Genomic DNA, 16610 nt, shown 5'->3' with positions numbered 1-16610 from the left:
GTGACTTCTTTTGAAGGACTGTCCATAGGCTATTGGAGCCACTTTGCCCGCATGTGCAGAGCACCAGATTGCCTGGGATTTCTGTTCCTAGGGGAACAGCCCATACCAATATCAGATGCAGAGGTGTGAAAGCCCAGCTCCTTGGCTTTGAGTGGGGACAAATCCTGAGGCGTGCTTTTTCACTCCAGAGCTCCCTATAGATCAGGCCGAGGCTTGGACTTGCTTGAAATCAACCTTCAGTTGGCATCTTCTTCTTCTCTGTCCCGCCCTCCCCCCATCTCCCCACCAGATGCCCCTGGGAGCACTTCCTTAATCAATCGCTTGCACACAAATCGTTAGCTCCTTCTGGGGGACCTGTCGTATCACCGGGGCTTGCACATCCCAGCTGCTCTGTAAATATTTGTTGCCTGAGTGAATGAATACATGAATGGATGAACAAGCTGGGGAAATCACAGGCAGGTGGAATCCGAACAGGTTATTATACTAATTACAGGCTGTCTACTTTTTTTCCCTTTGCTCTGTGAAACAGGTTGGCCCCTTGGGGAATTTCCCCAAAGCTTTTGAAGCGGAGGGGTGTCTTCTTAACAGTCTCCTGTGCTTCCTAATTGGGCAGTCCATTAGAAGGTGAGGTCATCTCCCCCGGGGAAGGAGGAGAGGCCGTATTACTCAGGACTCGGGGCCCTGGGGCGGGGACAAACCCTGCCTCAACATCTGCAGTGTCTGTCTGTTACTGGAGCGGCTGGAGGGAATGACCATTCTGGAATGAATCAACTAAACCTTTGACCTGAACTCCAGTTTAATTCACTCTTTCCCCTCCATTAGCTAGTGTAAGGGATGAGGGAGGCAGAAGGGGAGGGATAATATATTTTATTTTTATGGCATTTTTATTCCAAATGACCTGCTGGGTCAAACCCACTCTTCTTTCATGAATTATACATTAGAGGAATCCTTTTGTTTTTCTAATGGCTTGAGTTGAGTTCACCCTCTAGAAAAATTTTCAAACAAAATCAGGAATTTCAATTAAAGAGTTCACTTCTTGCCGTATCAGTTGACATGGTTTTGATTGGGTCATCCTATAAATGAATCTCCATTAGTAGAGTTTTCAAGCTTCCTAGGGTGTTAGAAATAATCCAGCCCCATACCCTTACTTTATACATGGGAAGACTAAGAACTCGGAGATGGGAAATGACATGCCCAAGTTCACACAGCCAGTGAGTATCAATAGCTATTAAAACACAGAAATGGTGGTGTATTTTACTCTCTCTTTATTTCTAGCCCAGTATTCTTTCTTTCCTGAAGTAAGCCTATAGAAGTAATATAGTTGCCATGGCTGCAGAAGAAATCGCTCTGAAACCTAGTGGCAGAAAGCAATCACTTGTTATGCTCGTAGATTCTGAGGATTGGGAATTTGACAGAGCACAATGAGGACGGCTTCTTTCTGCTCCGTAATGTGTAGAGACTCAGCTGGAAGAGCCAAAGCCTTGAGGCTGGGTTCGTCTAAAGTCTCGTTCATTCACACAAGTAGGGGTTAGTGCTGTCTCTCAGCTGAGACCTGTTGTTGGCTGGAATATCCATATGTGGTCTCTCCATGTGGTCTGGGCTTCCTTACAAACATGGCGGGCTGGGTTCCAAAGGAAGAGTTGAGAGAGGGAGATGAGGGGAGCAGGGAGAGATATATAGATTGATGAATTGGTGGAAATTGCGTCTCTTTTTATACACCCGACATTCACTCTGTTACTTGTACAACATTCTATTGGTCAAACCTGTTACAAAGTCCACCTGGTTTTAAGAGGAGGGAAGGTAGACCCCATATATCAATGGAAGAGTGTGAGTTACATTGTGAGAGAGCATATTGAATGGGATATGTATTGGTGCAGCCATCTTTGGAAAATTCACTCTGCTGCAAGAGGGTTAGGGCTAGTACCCATTAAGTTTTGTTGAATTGTTTATTTAGGATCTATCTTTTCTGCTCGATTATAATTTCCTAAAGGGCAAGATATGTGTCTGTCTTGTTTGCTAATATATCTCAGTGTCCAGCACAGCTGCAGCTGACTCAGGGTAAGAACTTAGTACATTTTTGTTTGGAAAATATGGGTCAAAAAGAAAGTATTTATTGGCTAAAAATAGACTCATAGATTTCCCTTCTCCTCTTGTGATCTTTCCTTTTCATCAAGAACTTGAATACCAGGGGCACCTGGGGGGCTCAGTCAGTTAAGTATCTGCCTTCTGCTTGGGTCATGATCCCAGGGTCCTGGGATTGAGCCCCGCATCTCAGGCTCCCTGCTCTGTGGAGAGTCTGCTTCTCCCTCTCCCTCTGCCTGCTGCTCTCCCTGTTGTGCTCTCTCTCTCTCCCTCTGTCAAATGGAGAAATAAAATCTTAAAAAAAAAAAAAAAGAACTTGAATACCACTACCATCTTCTCTAGAGAGTTGATGGATTCATTCATTCATTCATTCATTCATTCATGTTTGGGACACATGGAAGAGGTGCTTAACTAAGTCTTAGAGTGGCCAGAGAAGTTGTGCTGGGAGGAATGATAGATGTAAGAGGAGAACTAGAGGATGAATAAGAGGAAGCTGAGTGAGGCAGGAGGAAGGACACTCCAGGCAGAGGGAACAGCCTATGCAAATTGGAGACAAGTCATTCAGTGTGGCAGGCGTGTAGAGTTTGAGCGAAGAATGGCAAAAAGTAAGTAAGGCTAGAGGGGCAAGCAGGGCCTGGCTTGTAACCAGGCCTTTAATGCCATCCCAAGGAGTCTGACTTTTCCCTTAAGAACAATAGGAAGCCACTAAGGAAGCAACCCAATCAAATTTGTGTTTAGAAGGGCATGTCTGCAGAGTGAGTGATGGATTGGAGTGGGAAAAGGTGGGAGGCCAGCTGGGGCATGGTTGGCAGAAATCCTAATATGAGGTGATGGGGGCCAGAGCCTCAGTGGGGATGGCGAGAAATGGGGAGATATTTCCAAGGAGGCCCAACTGATGAAATGGATGTGGGGGTGAGAGAGGGGCTGTGCCAGTTCTTGGTCTCTGGGTTAGGAAAGTGGGTGGCTGGCGGTACTGGGCTCCAAGCCAAGAAACCCTGGGAAGGAGTAGCCTTGGTTGGGGGGCTGTGAGGAGTTCGGTATTTTGGGCATGATGAGTCCAAGATGCCAGGGGGATCTCCTGAGTGAAGTTTCCTGGAGGCACTTGAATTCACAAAACCAAAACTCAGCGGACTGGTCTGAGCTGTGAATCTGGCCTGTGGGACCAATGGAGAAATGGAAACTGAAGCCACGGGAGTACACGGACTCGTAGTGGAAGAATGAGCACGACAGGGGCAGAGCGCCATGGAGAAAGCAGTTTCAAGAGGGAGGCAGTCAGTGGTACCCAGTCATCTGAGAAATCACAGGAGGAAAGGAGTGACATTGTCCACGGTATTGAACCAAAGAAAAGTTGCTGGCAACTTTCACAAGGACAGTTCCCCTGAGAGAGACAAGAAGAAGCCAGATGACAGAGTTGTGGGATAAAGAGAAGCTGAGCGCGATGAGTTGAAAGCATGAATTGAGAGAGCGTTCTAGGAAAGTCTTGACTTCCTTCCTCCCAGGTATGGTAATTCTGGAAACAGTGTGATGGATTTGTCCAATAAACTCCTAAAGAAAAGCAGCCAGGAGGGATCTTTTCCACTCAGCTCTTCCTGTCCCAGAAAAGAACCTATGTGTGGGCTGTCCTTTGCATCCCTCCCTAGCAACCAGCATTTGTATTTAAATTCTTGGGGGAGGGGAGCTCTCATTTTTCAGCCATCAACACAGTTCTGTGGTCACATCTGTTGTTTTTGTCTGCACAATAGCCACTTATCAGCATTTGGCTAATAGCATCCCAATCTGGGGAGGGCTGACCCCTTCTCCTTGGTTCCATGGGTGGCACCTGTCCCAAGCCCACTCATTAAGACTCAGGCCAGAGATTTTTTGGAAACTATTGGGAAAGAGAAGCACTCTTTAGGCAGGGGTGGCTTTCACGTGGAGACAGCCTGCCTGCCCCGAGGAAAGCAAATCAGGGACTTAGAGAGAAAAACAGTCTCAATGACAATTCTTGAACTCCTGGATCCAGCCTTACCTGAAGACATTTAATCCCTGGATTTTTCAGTTATCTGAGCCAGTAAATTCCCCCCCCCCCAACCTTTTTTTGTCAGAAAGAGCTGTGTGAGTTCTGGTGCTGAATGAGTGGCCCCAACAGGACAAACTGCCAAGATATGGGGGCCTCGGGGTAGGGCTGGTGGAAGAGGTTTACTTGATTTTCTCTTGGGCATTTCACTGGACATTTCACTCACCACATTGCTCCCCCCTTAGGAATCTCCCCCTCCTTTTTGCACTCAGCCCCTTCATTGTTTCGACTTGTATTCCTACCTTTTTGCAAACCCATCCTTGTTCAAAAGCATTACCTGAAGTGCACGGGTGCTGTGCTGAAGGAAGGCCCTTTCTCACCCCCAGAGGCAATACACGTGCTTATTATTTTTAACAGGAGACGCTCCCCGAGCCCAAGTTGGGAGATGGGGCATTTGCTGGGACCCCCTCCATGAGCAGTGTCTGTGCCTCCAGTGACTTGCTGACAGCCAGTGCCCGATTCCAGATCCCCCTGCTCTGGCCCCACCACCCCACGTGTACAACAACCACTCCAACGGTACAAATTCGTGTTCATTTGTTCAGAACATGAATTAATCATGCCAGGGAGATTCCTGGCCTCTGGACCAGGTTTTGCTGTGTTAGCAATAAACATGCCTTCATCCAGTCACCACAACCTGAAGGGAAAACAGAGGTCCAGAAGTCTGCGAGACGATGAGGGGACTCCATGGGTCACCCATGGCCGAGGGAGGAAGTGACACATTCCTTGTTTTTTCCTCTTCCCTCCCCACATCAGCTGTGATCTTGGCCCCCCCTTTTTTTTGCTTCTGAGTATGCTTCCTACCTAAGGGCTTCAGTCTCACTGATCACATTTCTGTCCTGAGTCTAAGCCCAGGGCTGGCTGTTGGTATGGGCTCACAGCATGACATCTCCTGGAGGGCGGGGCTTGTGTTGCCCTGCAGAGCTCTCAGAACCGCCCTGCATCATTTCCTAGGCCTGCTCATTTGGAATGATCAGGCTTAGGTGTGTTCCTCCCTCCTCCCTCCTCTTTCTTTCCTCCCTCTGACTCACTCTACTTACTTCCTCCTGTCCTTTCTCTTCCCTCTTCCTCCTTCCTCTCCCTTTCCCCATCTCCCTCCCTCCTCCTCTTATGACTTTATCTCTTCCTTCCTGTCTTCCAATCCCCCCATCATCCTCCTTCCCTCTTTCCTTCCCCCCATTTACTTTTCCTACCTCTGTCTTCCCTTCTCTCTTTCCTTCTTTCCTTCCTTCTTGTTCCTTTTCCTCCACTTGCGCCCTCCCCCAACAACGTTCACCCTGTGGTTCCAATGAAATGTGAACGAAGGGAATAATACTGAAAAGCAGCCAGGCTCAGCCAATAAATCCTCTAATGCTTGTAATAGTTTCATGTTCTTCACGTTCATCCTAGTTTAAGAGTTTAATCAACATCTTGGAAATACTTGTGATTTACTCGGTGAGCTTTAATTTGAGGCATGGCAAGTCCCTCCCTGTCCTCCTCCCTCCCTTCTCCCTCCCTTCCATCCTCCCTCCTTCTCTTTTTCCCTTCCTTCCTCCTTCCCATCCTCCATCCTTCTCTTCCTCCCTTCTTCCTCCTTCCCATCCTCCCTCCCTCCCTCCTTCTCATCCTCCCTCTCTCCTTCTCATCCTCCTTCCCTTCGTCCCTCCCTTCCTCTTTCCCATCCTTCCTCCTTCCCATCCTCCCTCCTTGTCTTCCTCCCCTCCTCCCTCCTTTCTCCTTCCCATCCTCCCTCCTTTTCTTCCTCCCTCCCCTCCTTCCTTCCTCCCTCCCTCTCTCCCTCCTTCCCATCCTCCCTCTTTCTCTTCCTCCCCTCCCTTCATCCTTCTTTCCTTCCTTCCTTCCTTCCTTCCTTCCTTCCTTCCTTCCCTCCATTTATTCAATAAATGTTTTTTTGAGGGTCTATCACATCAAGCCCTGGGCTAAGTGCTAGACATAGTAAATAGAAAAAAGGACATTATCCCTGGTATGATCAGTTTACAGTCTAGTGTGAGAGGCAGATTTTCACCATAGATCACAAATGGATGTATTCTCGTGACTTCAGTGAAAGCTCTGAATTTCCATGGGGATCTAGGCAAAAGGAGTAACTCCGACCGTGGAGGTGTGGAGGCTTCCTTGAGGAGCTGATTTGAAGGACGAGTTCTCTAGGCGGAGAGAAGAGGAGTGAAAACGCCAAGTAGAGGGAACAGAATATGCAAAGGTCCTGGGGTGTTACGAAGCAAGGCACTTTCACAGAATTTGACAAGAGTAGTGTGGCCGGGACAGAGAGTAGGAAAAATGAGCCAGAGGTTCGCAGTGGTTCAGATGTTCAGAGCTCTTACCTGAGGTGAGAGTTTGGGTCTTAACTCCAAAAGCAAGGGGATGTTATTGAGGAGTTTCACCTAGAAGTGGAGACGTCATAATTGGTTTGGCTGTTGGTACAGTCAGTGTCAGGACAGAAGCTTCTTTGGGTGAAACTTCTCTAGCCTCAGGTGATCTAGGTAGGCTGGGAAGAAGCAGATTGGGTCAGGTGAAACATTAGTGTCCCAGAGCCTGGATTCAGATGGGGTCAGATAACTGCTCAGGCTTCCCCAAAGGGAGATTATCCTGCCTGCAGACCTGTGTGGGTCAGAGGACCCTGTCAGATGAAGAAGGCGGTAGGAGCATAGCTAAGAACTTTGGACCTAGAGTCAGCCAGTTCTGGCTTTGCTGTTTACCAGCTATGAGATCTTGGGCAGGTTTGCATCTTTTTGGAGACTGTTTTCTCATCTGTAAAATGAGGATAATAATAGGACTAAATGTGTTGTTTTAGTCTGCCTATCATCCCTTTTTCATGGTAATTAGGAAATTAACATTGCATGTGGTCTGGTGGGACTGGCAATCACTGTGCCCATCTACCCATCGGACACATGATCCAGGCCCAAACAAACATTCTGCCCCATCTCCCTGTCCCCAGGCATTGGTCTAAGGGAGTGGCCCAAGTGCGACCAATCAGAGACCTGCCATGGGATCTGAGATGGGGCTGTTGGAGGAGCAGAGGGTCTCTCTTCGTTTTTAGATTACGAGCTATAAGATGGGGCACCTGGGTGGCTCAGTCGGAGAAGCATTGGACTCTTGATTTTGGCTCAGGTCATGATTTCACAGGTGTGAGATCGAGCCCCGCATCGGGCTCTGCACTGGGCATGGAGCCCGCTTAAGATTCTCTCTCTCCCTCTCTCTCTAGCTCTTTCCCTCTCTCTCCCCCCACCTTAAAAAAAAAAAGATTATGAACTATAAGAGCATAGGTTGAACTACTGGTGTCCACTTTTCCTGGAAAAAAAAAAATCAGGAAGATAAGTAGGGGAGGGAGAGAAGGAGAGAGAATAAGGGAAGGGAGAGGAAAATAAGAGAAAGAGAGAGAAAGAAATTTCACATCCTGGATGCAACAATTCCTGAAGCCTAGAACACCCCTTGCACTTCTCAGTTAATGAACCTGTCAATGCCCATTCTGGCTTAAGCCAATTTGAGTTGGGTTTTGTCACTCACAATGGATGTGTTGTGACCAAGGCACCGTGTCACTGGGTTTTTGTGAATGTTAATTTAGCTAAAGCACCAAAAGCAAAAGTGAAGTGCCTGGCATGCAGAGTGCTCAGTCGTCACTAGCTAGGGGTTTTGTTTGGATACCAATTCATAGCTGTAAGATACATAACTAGAGTGCATACTGTCTCTCCCTCTGGTGTGTGGTCACATATTGCCCCACAAAGGGCTATGTGCCACCTTAGCAATCTATGTAAAAGCCTCAGATAGTGACATGACTTCCTCTTCCCAACCTGCCCTTCTCCCTCCAAAACTGGTGACTCCTGTGTCCCTTGGGGCTTCCTTAAAGTGACAATGGCAGCAACAAGAGAACACAATGACCTGAAGGATGTTAGACCATTCCCCTTCTACTTCATACCAGCTGGTTTCCCATGATCTTTTTTACAAAATGTATTAGATATCTATTGCTGAATAATAAACCCCAAACTTTCTGGCTTAAAGCAACCAGAGATTTATTATCTCATGGCTTCTGGGGGTGCAGGATGCAGGAGCAGCTTTGCTGGATGCTTCTTCTCGTGAAGCAGCCATGAGAACATTGGCCGGGGCTGCTGTCATCTGAAGGCTTGAGTGGGGCTGTAGAAGACATGTGCAAGATGGCCTACTCACATGGCTGGTAGAAGAAGACTAGGTCTTGGCCACAAGGACCTCTTTACAGAGTTGCTTGAGTGTCGTTATGACATGGCCACCAGCTTCCCCCAGAGTGAGTGATCCAAGAGAGGAAGATGGAAGCAATATTTTTATGACCTCGTCTTTGAAATCGTGAACATCATTTCTGCCACATTCTGCTGATGATACTACTGTTCAGCTCTATTCAGTGTGGGAAAGGGTACACAAAGGTGTGAATACTGAAGGGTTGGGGCCATTGGGGGCCATCTCAAAGGCTGTGGTGGTATTTTTAAGTGTCACTAATGGTTCTACTTAGTCTCATGGGAATTGTCTTCCTCAAGGAGGCCTTCGTATGCTCAAGATAATATGGCATCTTCAAGGGACCAAAAACACCCCTTCCAACAACTTGTGCTTGGAAAAGCCCTTTTCAGAGGTTGCAAAGAGCTCCTTAAACTAGTGAAATGACTAAACTAATTTGCTGGTCTGTAATTTCCTGGCACGTCTGGAGATTTCCTAATAAATACTGGCTTCAGGTTGGCAACCTGCCAGCATTACGGCCTTCCCCTGAGTGACAAACAAGGGATGTATAAAGCATCTTGGAGGGTTGGGAAGGTTGGTGCATTGCAGGGATAGAGCACAGGACCTGGAGGATGGATGTTGGGGTCTGAGAGCCAGCCCTGCCTCTTACCTACCATAATACCTACCATCCCTACCAATATCTATCATATTTCAAGCAAAACACAGTCCTCTGCATGCCTCAGTTTCTCCTTCTGGGAAATGTGGCGACGACCCTGGTTTTCCATGAATCACATGGCTACTATGAGGTTTGAATGAGTGGATACAACATTTCTAAGAGGGAGGTCCCTGGGACACTAGCTCCATGGGCTGTTAACCCCAAGAGGGGTTCTGTGCTGAAGTGAGTATGGAGAACTGGATTGAGTGAAGCCCAACTATTTTCTGTTTTTCACGATGGCAGGCAGGGCCGGCCCCACGCTGTGCTGCCAGAGCAGCCCCACAAGGACCCCTTGCTAAGAAGAACCCAAAACTCGAGGTTTCATGCCCTGCAGTTGCTGTCATGAAATTCTTAATTTTATCTTTGGAGATGTGTTTTGTCAGTGAAACTTGATGGGACAATAGAGCATGGGCCAGGGGCTTGGTGTCTCAGCTCACAAGAGTGCACCTCTCCCGCCTCCTTAGGGTGAGCTCTCAGCTGCCAGCTTTCCTCCCCTGGCTCCCTGTTCTCTGCCCTGCCCAGAAACTGTGTCCCCAGGGAACCCTGATCACGGAGCTCAGGGCAGCAACTGTCTTGCATTGGCGGGGGCCTGGGAGGGAGCCCCATTCTGCTGCCACCATCCCTCTCCCACGTGTGTGAAGGGAGGTTAGAGTCAGTGCTCGCCCCATGGCGTCGCAGGGCAGGGCAAGGAGACGGCTATCCCAGTTTGGGGCTGGCAGCACCCCAGCACGGTTAGCAGGCATCTTGGTGGGGGCCTGTCACCTACTTCTGACCCAGGTACCAAGCAGGTTGTAATTCCTCGGGGCTCACCCATCTGCTATGGGTTGGAGCACCATGGGAAGAGGAGATCCACTTCCCCACCACTGGCCAGGGCTGTGCACTCTCACTTTGCATTGGGTCCCGCACATTCTGTAGCTGGTCCTGCCTGAGGAACTTGTCAGATCCTTTAATAGAAGAGAGACTAAACTGTAGCGGGTCAGAGTACCGACTTGAGAGCTGTCTGGGTTTGAGTTCTGGCTCCACTCCTCACCAGTGTTGTCACCTTGGCCCATTTTCCTAGCCTTTCTCTGTCTCTGTTTCCTCATCTCCGAAATAACGATCGCGTGGCTCCTACCTCAGCGGTTGCTGTAAAGATTAAATGAGGAAGACAAGCACCTAGACCAGCCCCCACCGTGTAGTGGGTGTTAGCGAATATAACTGATGCTCGCTTCTCACAAAGGACCGCAGTGCTCCTGGGGCAGGGGCGTTGTCTGTAACATGCTGCAGTGGGTCCTCTATGTAGCACCCCGCGGACAGCAGGCTTCGTGAACACTTGTTGAATGACTGCGTCTCCAAGGGGGGCTCCAAGGGGGGCTCCAAGAGTACCCACCCCATCCCCTTTTATTCCAGAGAATCATAAGCAATCAGGGGTCCAGCCTCCAAGGCCATAGAGACACAGCCTCTTGTCCCTGCTCATTCACGGTCTCCTGGCGTTGGGGGCAGAGCACACAGACACCCCAGAGTCGCTCTCCCAGCCTCCTCTCGGGGCCCATCTATCCTGCTGGGAATAGCTTTCCTACACCCCCCACAGGCCACGCGATCACTCACTCCGCCTCCCGGGCCTCTCCGTCCTTAATTGGGCCAATCTGTCTGCCTGACACCCCGCTCTGGTTCGCTTTCTTCCCAAAGCTCTCTCCTGTCAGTTGACAGATTCTCAACTGTCTTGAGCACATTTTTCAATTTGTGCTCTTCCAGTGATTTCCCAACCAGGTTTCTGCTCTTTTTAAAGCTACTTAATTTTATAATTTCTAAATGATTTTCCTCACTTGCCATGATTCTTCTCCACCCCCACTCCTTGGCTTTCTTCCCATGACTTTCATTTTCCTAGCCCTGAAGCCAGGCAGGTGTGTGTGTTGGGGGGAGACCGTTGAAGGAAGCCTGATTGGTTTTTTTTCAGCTAGAGGGAGGATGACCATCTTGGTTGGGGTTCCTCCAAAAGCTGGCCCTGAGATGAAGGCATGGGTGCAGTAGTTTATTTGGGAAGTGATCCAGGAGGCAGGAGGGAAGGGGAATGAGACGAGAAAGAGAGAAGAGCTGAGAACGTGCCTTATTTTCTTGTTACCCACTGGGTAATGTGCGGGGGAACTTAGACGTGGAACGTTCCTTTGCATTGTCCCACCAGAGGGAGGGGAGACTGACTGCCCCCCCCAGCCCCCATTAGAGGGTTGTCCCTGGGAAAATTAACTTCCCTGAACTTTGTCTGTGCCTGTGCAACTAAGTGGCCTCTCCTGGCTTTGGAGAAAAGCGTGGTTAGTGCTAGAGCTTTAGAAACAGCCATGGAACGCTCCATCCGAGCTCGTGTGCCACCGAGGTTGGCGACATCCCAGACTCCCTGGAGTTGAGATTGTCTCTTGGGGTGTGGACTCCTTTGTGTCTTCATCTTTTGGGAAGCCTCTGATTCTACAGGTGTTTTGCTGCAGTCAGGGCGGTGCCCTCCCAGAGGGGCAGCTGGGGCCCCGGTGTGGAAGGGCGGCTCAGCCAGACGGTTCTACAGTGTGTCTGTCTCTGGGGATCCGTCTACAGAGAGGAGGGTGTTGATGTTTTCAGAGGAGATGGAGGAACCCGTCTCCCCGTGGCTTCCAGGACCCCCGACAGCATTTGGGTGGTGTCCAAATTGCAAAGTTGGTGAAAGGTACAGTACTCCATGTACTGACGAGTCCGAAGATGATGAAAGACAAACATGAATTTGACAGTTTTTCTCCAACTGATCTGACTCCTTTCCATGTCCCTTAATGACACCCTGGATGGATCCCATAGGTCTCTGATCCCTTTGGATACGGAAAGGTCCAGTTTAAATTTCTAGTCTCCTTTCGTCGTAACTGCCCTGCACAGGTTTGACTCAGCCTGAGGGGTCTGAAGTGAAGAGAGAGCTTGGTCTGCCCAAAGGATCCCTTCTCCTCCTCCCCCGTCCCTTCCTCCCCCCTCCTCTCTGGTCAGGCAACTTCAGGGAGCATCGCTGACAGGGTGGTCTGGCCCTGGGATAGCCTTCGCACAGAAGACACTGTGAAGGGTATTCCCTGGAGTTTGTGGCAGCCCTGGGACAGGGAAAAGGGACTGGAGAAAAGAAACACTTTTGTTTTTACTCAACCGGAACTGCTGGAGTCCTCTCTCAGCCAACACTGGTTCGTCTGCATGCATGGTGAGCTCCAAATGACTCCATTTGTGACTTTTTAAAAGTGCTTTTGGGTGTATGTGGACAGAGTGGGATGTGGGGGGCTTCTCCTCAAGGCACTGTTCTGCAGCATTGGAGAACCACCCTTGCCTGACCTCCACCTACTTCCCCTTCAGCAGGAACACCCCCCTCCCCAGCCACTGGCTTCTGGGATCTTGCCTGGGGGCCACCTTCCCGACTGAGACTCAAGCCTGTGGGGTCCTCTCCACCAAAGGAGAGTCCCTGCCTCATCCTCCTTAGTGGTGGGAGGGTTGACTGCACGCTTTCTCCACCTCACTGTCTCCAGTTCTCTCCTGGCCCTTCTTGAATGGGTCTGAAATTCCCTTTGTTCATGGCAGTCCAACCAGGAAATGAGGCCCCCAGCTCCCCTTGTAAGCACCCTCAGTCTCTCCAGGCTACTCTCCTGGTGCGTTCCTCCCTTGACTTGATGAAGGAGACACACCCCCCTCCAGAAGTCATAGTCCTGCTTGGATTCCCTATGTCTCTTCATACAAGGTGGAGAGAAGGAAGGAAGAAGGAATGATGGCAGATTTGGGCATCTTTTAATATGCTCGATGCACTCCTGGGCTCTTTCTGGCTCTCCCTAGGAGATAGGTTCTTACCTTGGGTGGGAAAAAGTCTTATTTTTAATATTTGCTAATCTAGAAATGAAAGTTGCTATTTCTTTCTGTTCAAAATTATATTAGTAGTGCCTACAACTTAGCCGTACATTGAAATCAGAGACCTTTTCATATCACATTGCAGGTGTCACAGATATCTGAAAATGACATTTTATGCTCATCTCTATTTAAAAATTACAGTAGTAATTAGACTTGCTGCTGGATCTTGTTTTTTATGTGTTAATAAAGTAGCACCAGCATTACTATATCGCAAATTTGTTTAATATTTTGATAACCATATAACTGGTTTTCTCTGTAATCCTATGTATTTTATTTTGTGCATTTAAAAACCATTATTCTGAGACGGGACCATCACTTCAATGGATGCCAACACAGGAAAGGTCAGAAGCCCTGCTCTGGAATATGTGTTCTTTGTGCCGAATGTCTAGCTTTGGGCTTTGAGCGCTAGAACATATCCTTCTAGATAATTTTCTACTCTGGCTTTCTTTTTAACCAGGATCCTGTTGTCCTCAGTCAGAGCCAATAATAGCCAACATATTTTAAGTGCTTCCTCTGTGCAGGCACACGGCAAAGCACGCTGCACGCATTAGCTCATTTAATTCCCATCTTTTAAGGAAGTGGAATGGTTCAGTGACTTGCCCAAGGTCACACAGCTAGTAAGTAGGGGAACTGGGATTTGAACCTGGACAGTCTGACTCCAGAGCCCTGTAGATTGTAAACTAGGTAAGAGATAATTAATTTTCCAAAAAGCCCATGTTCCTGGCTTTAAATAGTGTGGGGCCAGCTAGTTCACTCTTCATCACTGCAGTGCAGCCATGAAACCTTTTCAGCTCCCCAACTGAGGAATGAGGATTGAATCACAGCGCCCCCTGGCTTACGTAGCAATTCTGACTGCTCACTCTAGGATCAAGCTGGTCCACAGGAATTGAAGACAAACCTTTATTAGGCACCCACACTATGGCAAGGCCTCCGTCAGGCACTGGGGATAAACAGCAGAATAGGCATAGCTTCCACCTTCCAGGAATTCGTGCAAAGTCAGGAGAGCATACCCAGAAGTTGTGCTGGAACAAGGAGAGCCAAGCTCTGGTCGAGGGTGTGGACACAGAGCCCCTTGGACGCTGTGGGGGAAGGGATTTTCACAGGATCGGGAAAAGGCTTCAGCTCCCTTCAGGCCCCCTACCCTGATGCCATATTGAACCCTCTTTGCCTGGCTCAAGTGCCTAGGTTTTCTTTGGCCCTTCCTCCAAACTGGTCCTTGCAAGTTCTGTGTCTCCCTACCTCTTCCCTCAGTATGCTCCCGCATTGCCGCTTAGCTAATCTCAGAGCCTCATTCAAAGTCAGGGGCTAATGACTCCTGAATTTTAACACGAGTTCTCAGTGCTGTAAACCAGGGATCACAAACATGAACAGCTGAGGGTCGGGCAGATAACGTCAGTGAACTAAGCAGGCCAGTATTTGCATGTTAAACATGCAGGCATATTCTTTACTCCCACAAAAATAGACACTCACCTATTTTTTTCTGAAACACATTGTCTTCCAGAACTATCTTTCCCTTTCCTTTTCACTTTTAATGAAGATCAAACACAGATAAACATTTCTTTACCAGAAGAAAGATGACAGTGCATGGTGATAAAGGCTTACTGTCACATGGAAGACTAAAGGGGCTGGTGACTTAGGCTGTCCCAGAAGCAGATGTCGAGAGTAGGATCTGAATGCAGGTAGTTTATTTGGAAGGTGATTCTGGGAAATGTTGGGAGGGAACTGGGAATCAGGACAGGGAAGGGAAGGTAGCCAGTCAATAAAAGGTGCATTATGGAGTGAGTTCCACTCTGGAAAACTGGGACTCAAACTCTGGGGGCCAGTGTAAAAGGTGCTCTCCAGGTATCCCATCTGAGGAACGGGGAGCTGGGATATTTATACATCAACCTCCATCAGTTGTTGGTTAGGGTCTTTTGGGGGTTGGTAGTACTTTCACTCTCTAGCCCCTCTGGCAATGCAGGCTCCAGGGGACCAGAGAAAGCCCTCAGGCAAAGGGACATAGGTTCCGGGTCTTGGAAGTCTGGTCATTGGGCCCCCAAACTGGCAAGATCCAAGGGTACAACAATGTCTGTGACAGGCATTGACCATGATGAACTGAAGCAGGCTAGCAGCTGGATTTTTCCAAGCAAGAATGTAGCCCAGGGTTGCTAGACCTTCTGATTTCTCAAGAAACCTGAACAGTTAGATTTTTAGGTGAAACTTCTCAATTTTAGAAATATTGACAACAAATCTGAAATTTTAAAAAATATACTATAGGAATCAACCAAAGCATGCGTGTGGGCTGGATCTGGTTTACAAGTGGCCCGTTTATGAAATCTGATCTATCCTAAAGGTAGATCTGATCTGGGCTCCAGATGGTTCTTGCTCAAGGCAAGATGTAAAGATGAGTTCTGAGAAGGTAAGATGGATGTATTAGGGAGTAGCTTGAGAGTTAGGGAATAGAGCGAACTGATGTGGTAAGAGACCCCCCAGTAGAGGGTTTAGAACCAGACAGAAGTGTGTTTCTTTCTCATGCAACAGTCTGGAGGTAGGGGGTGGTCCGGGACAGATGTGTCGCATGTCCAGGGACCCAGGTTCCTTCTATCTTGTTGCTCAGCGTGTTGTCTTCATCTTTGTGGTGAAGGCCAGCTGACCAGCTCCTTCTTCACATTTCAGCTTGTAGGGAGGGGAAAAGAGGAACTCAGTCAGTCTCAGTAAGTGCACAGTCTCACATCCCATTGGTGAGAACTTTGCCTCGTGGTCATCTGTAAGGGATGCTCAGGAATGTTGTCTCTCTCTCATTGGCCATATGTTCAGCTTAAACTTGGTGTGTTTGTGAGAATTGTATTATTATAGAATTAGGGGAGAGCTGATATTAGGGGGCATTGAGAAGCTTCTGCCACACTGAGGGAAGGGTCTGGAAAAGAGGATGGATTTCAAGCCTGAGGTAGGATCTACCTGAGAGAAATTTTTTTCCCATAAGAATGAGGAAAGTCTGGCTTTCCTCATTAGCTCCCTTTGGTTTGCCTTGGTCAGTCATGACACCTGAGTAGAAGAAACCTCTCTGAAACCTTAATAGAAGATTAGCCCAATCTGGAAAAAGTCTGTAATTATGCGAAAGAAGCAAACATAATGAGCACCAATCAGATACAAGGTGCTTTCACATATATGATCTCAAGTCACCGTCACAATTATCCTATGAAATCAGTATTATTGTTCCCCCATTTTGTAGAAGAAAAGTGAGGACCTGAGAAGCAGGTTGACATTCAGGCTCTCTAACTAGGGTTAGAGCATGGGCACTGACCGATCAGAGCTGCCGTACAGGTTGGCCCCATCCAAGAAGTGACGGGCCTTGGCCAGGATTTGAAATGAGGCCCATATGACTGCAAAGCTCACATTCTTTTCACTGCAATCTGATTTCCTTACACCAGCTGCTTCCCCAGAGACAGCAACAGCAAATCTACTGGGTTGTTGAGAGGGTAAACAAACCGTGATGAATGAATCTCCTCTCCTAATATGAATGCCGTATTGTTGTTATTCTTCATGCCCTGACAGAGTATTTACAGCCTCTGCTGTTGCTCTGCTTCTATCTGGTGGATTAAGGAAACTCAGAACTCCAGGCCCTAGCAGGAAGTTACAACTGGGATTCGAGTTAATGAAGAGTTGAAGGCTCAGCAAGTGGCACTTGGCTGCACTATTAACCTGGACAAGGCCGTTAACTGTCCTGTAATTAAT

General features: G+C 48.3%; 1 protein-coding gene across 5 annotated transcripts in view; it reads left to right on the top strand.

Annotated features, from left to right (window-relative positions):
- The window catches only part of SHQ1 (SHQ1, H/ACA ribonucleoprotein assembly factor), a 325608-nt gene that overhangs the window by 143885 nt on the left and 165113 nt on the right, over window positions 1-16610 (top strand). The gene's annotated exons all lie outside the window — the stretch shown is intronic.

Source organism: Ursus arctos, unplaced genomic scaffold (assembly GCF_023065955.2).
Source record: "Ursus arctos isolate Adak ecotype North America unplaced genomic scaffold, UrsArc2.0 scaffold_14, whole genome shotgun sequence".
NCBI classification, from domain to species: domain Eukaryota; kingdom Metazoa; phylum Chordata; class Mammalia; order Carnivora; family Ursidae; genus Ursus; species Ursus arctos.
The sequence above is the reverse complement of the archived record's forward strand: the minus strand, read 5'-3'. Positions and strand labels throughout refer to the sequence as shown.